This window comes from Carassius carassius, chromosome 28 (assembly GCF_963082965.1).
Source record: "Carassius carassius chromosome 28, fCarCar2.1, whole genome shotgun sequence".
Lineage (NCBI taxonomy): Eukaryota > Metazoa > Chordata > Actinopteri > Cypriniformes > Cyprinidae > Carassius > Carassius carassius.
This window is the reverse complement of record NC_081782.1, coordinates 866,344-873,843: the sequence shown is the minus strand read 5'-3', so window position 1 is coordinate 873,843 and position 7,500 is coordinate 866,344. Positions and strand designations below refer to the sequence as shown.

The 7,500-nt window shown below is 33.6% G+C and overlaps 1 protein-coding gene across 1 annotated transcript in view; it reads right to left on the bottom strand.

Annotated features, from left to right (window-relative positions):
* Window positions 1-7,500, bottom strand: part of LOC132107648 (arf-GAP with Rho-GAP domain, ANK repeat and PH domain-containing protein 1-like) — a 92,362-nt gene that overhangs the window by 24,542 nt on the left and 60,320 nt on the right. The gene's annotated exons all lie outside the window — the stretch shown is intronic.

Sequence of the window (7,500 nt, the reverse complement as noted above, 5' to 3'; positions counted from 1 at the left end):
ATCTCTTAATGTTGGTCAATGTTGGGAAAGTTACTTTGGAAATATAGAGTTATGGGGGAAAACGCAGCCCTAGTGTTTTTTCCCAAAATAACCAGACGATAAAGTCAAGATCAGTTTTTATTGTAACTATGGTCTCCGCTGACAAGAGTGAAGCTTAAAAACACAGTTATATATGATATGAGAATAAGGCCTTTTATTTCATCAAAACAGTAAAGCAGGCAGGTTTCACCTTACTGTAACACTCAACCCTTAATCACTTGAATTAAGATTATAATCATATATCATTTTAAAGCACAGCCGCCACAAAATCAGACTTACTTTGAGATCAATCTGAGGTTAAATACAGATTTAAAAACATCACAAGAAATAGTTTAATATGATATTGTTTTTGAAATCAAATCTTTGCATAGCCATGACAGGAAACACTGGCATCTAACAATGCAAAGCAATTTTGCCTATAAGGTAAACAGATATATTTTAGAATCTATCTATCCGGATAAAGTATCTACATAGGTTTTTCTCTCTAGTTTGTGGTTAAAGCTAAAGGAATAGTTCATGCAAAAATGAAAAGTACTTAGCATTATGTGGTTTCTGAATCGGTTTGCTGTTGGTTCAGTGAAAAACCGGAGGAGAAAGAGTTTAAACCATGTCTAGAAAAAAAAAAGATTAAAGAGATATTTCAAGTTTTCTAGAATCATGTGATAGTTTATCATTTGAGATGTAAGATCTTCACCTTTAGTTTGAGCTGTAGATGCAGAGCATCTGTCCATTCATTTCACCTGGAAATAAATGAAATGTTCTTTTACATTTACATAACCAAAAAAAATGGACATTTTTAATGTTTCAGAGCATCCTGAGAAATAATGTTTTCATAACTTAATGAAAACGTTAGCAAAGCTTTCTCTGAACACACTACATGTCTGTCCTCTCAGTTGATGAGGAGATCCTCACAGAGACTGCTGTCGAACAAACACAAACACGATCACATGACACACACAACTGATACACACTCACACACACACGGCCTGTTTGCACTGCAGCAGAGCATCATGGGAACTGTTGCAGACGGGAAACAGGCCAGAATTCGTTTACTGACTTCATTTATCAGTTGCCAAAAAAACAGTGCTATTGTTAAAAATATTAAATTGTTAAAAATAATTTTCTGTAAAGCTGAAATAAAAAATTAAATAAAATAGAGAGATCAGATCAGAGAGATAACACAAGGGTTTACACTGAATTAAATATCAGCTTTTAGATGCATAATGAGGGGCTTTTAATCATTAATAGGTCCGAAATACACCGGGACCTTTATTTTGAAATGTATTTGCTCTACTACTTCCAGCTGCTCATTCAAAAAGATGAGAAAAATATGGTAACAAAAATACCAATACCAACCAAAAACTTAATATTTTATTTGAGTGAAGTATTGAATAATAAACAAGCCAGGAATTCACAAGGACTCTTATTTTGAAATGTTTATGCTTCAATACTATCCGCTGCTTATACAAAAAGAGGTGAGAAATATGGGAACCAAAATACCAATAATAGCCAAAAACTTAATATTTTATGCATAATTAGGCACTTTCAATTATAAACAAGCTTGAAATACACTAAGACCCTTATTTTGAAATGTCTGTTCTTCACCACTTTCAGCTGCTTATTCAAAAGGAGGAGAGAAATACAGGAACCAAAATACCAATATTAGCCAAAAATAAAATATTTTAATGCGCAATGAGGGACTAATAATAAACAAGCCAGGAATACAACAGGACTCTTATTTTGAAATGTATATGCTATACTACTCGAACATTAAAATGTGCAAGACTCATATTTATTTCATTGAACCAAAACACATCTGTTAATGTTAAAATAATACTAAATTACATATTTGCTATAAAAATGTGCTCCAAATCCAAAATCTAACAAACTGACGGTCCCATTATCTTATGAAAATGTTATTTACAAAAAAAAAAAAAAGTGTAAAAAAAATGCTTTTCTTGGTTATTCAAATTTAAAGGAAACATTCTGTTGTATCATTCAGAAAACTTTATGGGAACGTTACATTTGAATGTTTGAAATTGAATGTTCTCTTTTAACATACCAACATAATCAAAACTCGGAACATTCAAAGCATCCAGTGTTTTCAACGTTGTATTTTGGTTATGTGAACGACGTTAAGGGAACATTCCATTCTACCAAACATTATGGAAATGTTACTTTTGAATGTTCTCTGAAACAAGAAGCAACATTAGATGAGCATCCAACAATGAAAAGTTACATGAATGATGCATAAGTAACATGTTTGTGCATTTTCAGAAGATTATGATTAAAAATGTTTAACGTTTGCTGAACTTGAACATTCTCTTGATTCTTTCAAAGTTATAAACAAACATTCATCTAGTAATGTTAATAGACATCATTTGGTCGTCAATAATATTTTTAAAATATTAGCCCAAAAATATTGTTTATGCGTTGTTCATGGAATGTTTTTTTCAGACACATTTTGGTTGGACATTCATCAAACATGTTTTAAATGCTGCCACTTGTTTCAGAACATTCAGATAACATTCAAAAGTTACATTCCCATCATTTTTGAAAAATGATCAAATGGAATGTTCCCTTAAAATTTGAATAACTCAGAAAAAAACTGTTTAAAACATTAAAAAAAACCTAACATTTCAGAAATTATGTTTTCATGAGTTAATGTTCTCATATTATTTTTTTGTAGCTGGAAAAACTGTATAATTTAAAATTTTCGTATAAATGTTTTGATATCATAAGATCAGATTCTATTAAAGATACTGGAAGAACGTTTGGTCATAACTTTTTCCAGACTGTTTCTATACTTTTTTATTTTTTTTATTTTTTTTTGAAAAGTCAGTGTCTCAAATCTGATCCTCAGGATCTTTTGAGGAGCGTTTGAATGACGAATCAAAGCTTTAAATGATCTCAGAGTATAACATCATCAAAACACAGCTGATGATCTGAACATGATGTGCTGTTCTAGGAATTTCAAGAAGCATTTCTGAAGCGCTTTTATGATGTTAACAGGATGTGTGTGTATGTGTGTGTGGGTGTGTTTGCCGAGAGGCAGATGGCCTGCAGGACTTGTATTGATTCCGGGAGAAGCGCAGGAATTACAGGCATCCAATTGGCTCTGTGTGTGTGTGTGTGTGTGTGTGTGTGTGTGTGTGAGGCCGGCTCAGATTTCTCTGCCTGTCTTCCAGTCTAATGCACAGCTAATAACAGAGGTCAACACACACTGGCAAGTCTGCACAGATCAGCTAATGGAGAAGCCTTCAGATACACACACACACACACACACACACACACACACATACAGAGTCTTTAGAGATGACAGAGGAACACACACACACATAAACCCAAAGTAAATCATTGACAAAGAGAAATACTGAGGAAAAATCTATTGTATTTACTATTTAGCCGAAATTAAATTTTGATAACAGCTAATAATATGATTATATTATAATACTGAGAGCCTGATATAGGAGTTAAATCATTATTTGTAGAAAACAAACAGCCTGTTGGCATGGAAACCGCATCAGCACCATTTCCTCTGAGAATGTTAAAATCAGTCATAAAACTAGACAAATGACAGCGCTTGAAATAATTAATGTCAAATCTGTCGAAACGTTTCTCTGGAGAAACAAGAACGAGATTGAGAGGGATATCAGTCGTCATGTGACTTCAGAACGGTGAAATTCAACTCAAATTAAAAGTAAAATGCAATTGCAAACTGAAAGTAAAAAAAATATATATATATATATATATATAAAATTGTTTTACTTGAGATAGTTTTACATTTTTAAAAAGCTTTCATTTTCATTTAAGTTGATGTACTAAAATAAATAAAAAATTAAATTTAATAAATCTATGTAGATATTTAAAAAATAAAGCATAAAAAATGACAAAAAACAAACAGAACAAAAAATGACTGACACCTTATAATTAAAATAAAAACGGAAAATATGAAAATAAAAGATCGTTCTAAATATTGATAAAAATGAGAAAACTTGGTTATATTTCACTTCACAAATTCATGCTCTTCCTCAGTACTTTGTCTTGTTTTTCATCACAAATTCTTAAATCAAGATGCGTTTGCTTGAGATGCTCAATAACAGAAGATAAGCAGAGAAACAAATCCAAATAAAGGGAGCTTTTGCTTAAAACCAGAACAAATATCAGCCACTGAGCTAAAAAACACACTTCAGTCAAAGGCAGATATTTGTTCTCATTTTAAGACAGAGATTTGGATCAATTTCTCTTCATATCCTACATCAGCGTGCATGAAAACATTACTTTTTGCTGTGCACTCTAATGATTAAAGTTATAAATGTTAATAGATCCTTTGTTCAATCCCAATTTAGGGGGATGTTCATCTAACATGTGTTTTTTATGTTCCTAATTGTTTCAGAACATTCCCATGATGTCTGCAAAATTATACAATGTAACATTCCCTTAGTTCTCTCATAACCAAAATAAAATGTTTTTAAAACATAAAAAAAACAGACATTTTGAACATTCAGAAATAACATTTTCATAACGTAATGGGAACGTTCTTAGAACATTTCTTTAGCTGGGAGATTGAACTAGATGAAAGTGAATTTGTGAGATGTTTTCAGGAAGAGATTTAGAAACGACTGAAGCAGAAAACTGCTGAAATGTGTCTCTGTAAAGCTGCTTAAGAGCTGAACGTCTGAAGCACATACTCACACAACATACATACAGGATTAATTAAGCAGAAAGTGCTGATGCTTCACCAGAGCCCGAGAGAGATGTTTCTGTCATACACATGTGCAGAAACACTTTCAGAGTCTCCTATAAACAACAACTCTGTTAAAACACATCTGATTCATCTTGACTGCGATATTAAGCCATCCAAACACACCTGGAGTCTGAACGAGCGATGCTCTTAGCTGAGGCGGTGCTGATGCGGTTGTCATGGCGATGGCGGAATTAAACCGCTCTAAATTAAAAGGGAATGACACTTAACATCCACATAATTCAGCCCAGTATTGACTGAAAACATGATTCCTCACCATTCAGAAAATTAAAAGTGAGGATGAGGAGGTTCTGATCTTCATCTGAGCCTGCAGACTCTTATGTAATGATGCTGCTTCACACACTGGGCTTCGTGATTATCTGTATTTCACTTGGTATGAAAGAAAGCAACACAACAGCCGACTACAGAGAGACTCGTCTGATGGGATCGAGCTTCACTTGGACAGAAAAGTCTTGTAGTCTGGTTAAGATCAAGCGGTGAAGGTTCTGTCCAGTTCATTTCTCCTGGAAGATGTCCGATTAGTCGAAAGTAATTTACTGTATATTTACATAAAATGTCCCATTAGATCTCTCTCAGGTTTTTTCTACAGTAAGTAGTAAGGGATATTACAGTTAATCAATTAAAAGGGTTTTTATCATGCACTTTTACTGTATTTGCCAGTTAAAGTTACACTTTTAAAAATAAAGCGTCCAGGGGATGTTTTAGCAGCAATGCCATAGAAGATCATTCTTGGTTCCTCAAAAAACCTTTCAGTGTTTTTTTGTTTTTTTTTAAAAGAACCATTTTTTGAAGAACTTTTTAATAATCTAAAGAATCCTTTTCCACTAATATAAAAAATCTTTTTTATCATGAACAGCGTTGGGTTAAGTAATGCATCACAATATTGTGTTATGTAAGTGTTACTTTTTATGGAAACGCATTACTTTTAATGCATTACTTTTGCGTTACTTTTTCCCACCTGAGCTAGGCTTGCTTATTTGTTTATAATAACAAAAGTTATATTTTTGTCAAATGTAAAGGCCCTTAAACAAAAATGGAATTAACAATCCTCATGCATGTTACTTATTTGAAAAAGTAATTTATTGATAATTCATTGTACATTTTAAAGTAATGCGTTACTTTACTAGTTACTTGAAAAAAGTAAATGTAATGCATGTAATATATGACCCCAAACAATATGCATGAATGGAATCATATACAGATACATTTAGTATATCACATAAATAAAATATCTCTTCATAAATCAGAAAATACTTTCAATATTTTCTAATAATATTACCAAGGGGCAACATGTATATTGAAAATAAAAGGGGACCTAGGACGGATCCTTGTGGCACTCCATATTTTACTGATGATAAATGAGATGACTCCCCATTTAAATAAACAAAATGGTAGCGATCGGACAGGTAGGATCTAAACCATCTTAGAGCCTGCCCTTGAATACCTGTATAGTTTTGTAATCGATCTATGAGTATGTCATGATCTATGGTGTCGAACGCAGCACTAAGATCAAGTAAACCTAGAAATGAGATGCAGCCTTGATCTGACGCAAGAAGCAGGTCATTTGTAATTTTAACAAGTGCAGTTTCTGTGCTATGGTGCTATAAATGTGTGTTTTGGATGTTTTGTTTTCCACTAGTCTACTACAAGACTTATTGTTATGGAAGCAAAACAGATCGTGACTGAAACCAGGTTCAGTTTCCCACAGGGATAAATGAATAAACACAGCAAGCATTGTGAGAGAAAGAATCAGTGTATCAGTATGACTGTAAGTGATTATGATCCATTTATGAAGAGTAGAGCAGAAAGCATGAAAAGCATTGCTGTGGAGATATGAGGGTCAGACGGCGCTAATGAGGAGAACTGGACACAAGAGAGCTCCGAACGATGTTCTGTGTGTGTGTGTGTGTGTGTCTGTGTAAGGAAGTGAGTGTGTGTGTGTGTGTGTGTGTGTGTGTGAGTGAGTGAGTGAGTGAGTGAGTGAGTGCGTGTGTGTGTGTGTGTGAGGGAGTGAGTGAGAGTGTGTGTGTGAGGGAGTGAGTGAGTGAGAGTGTGTGTGTGTGTGTGTGTGTGTGTGTGTGTGTGTGTGTGTGTGTGTGTGTGAGGGAGTGAGTGAGAGTGTGTGTGTGTGTGAGTGAGTGTGTGTGTGTGAGGGAGTATGTGTGCATTTCTCTTTGGTAAATGCATGATTTAAGGCCGTTTAGATATTTGTGCTGGAAAGCAAGATAGAAACACTGAGGAGGATGCACTTTTCTTTTTCTTTTTCAAGCGCATGCAACATTTTATGGCATGACTCTATGAATTTAAGACTTCCAGCTCTGATTTAAGAGCTTGTGGAAGGATGAATCAAGATTTGTTTTTAAAGACCCACAGAACTAAAACTAAAGCCATTAAAGAGACATTTTTATTACTTGAAATCAGGGCTTGGAACCGGTTCAAAGAACGAAAACAAAAACTACTTGATAATTTTTTATATATATATTAAACCATACAAAAACATAAAACCATTAAGGCTGTACAGTACACACACACACGCACACACACACACAGTATACACAAATACAAATCTTCTAAGATAATTAACCATGGTTTTATTATAGTAAAAGTGTACTTTTTTTGCTTCATTTACTGATATTTTACTCTATTATTTCTGAATGTAATAATAAAATATAGTCTATACACAACTTATCTTTTCT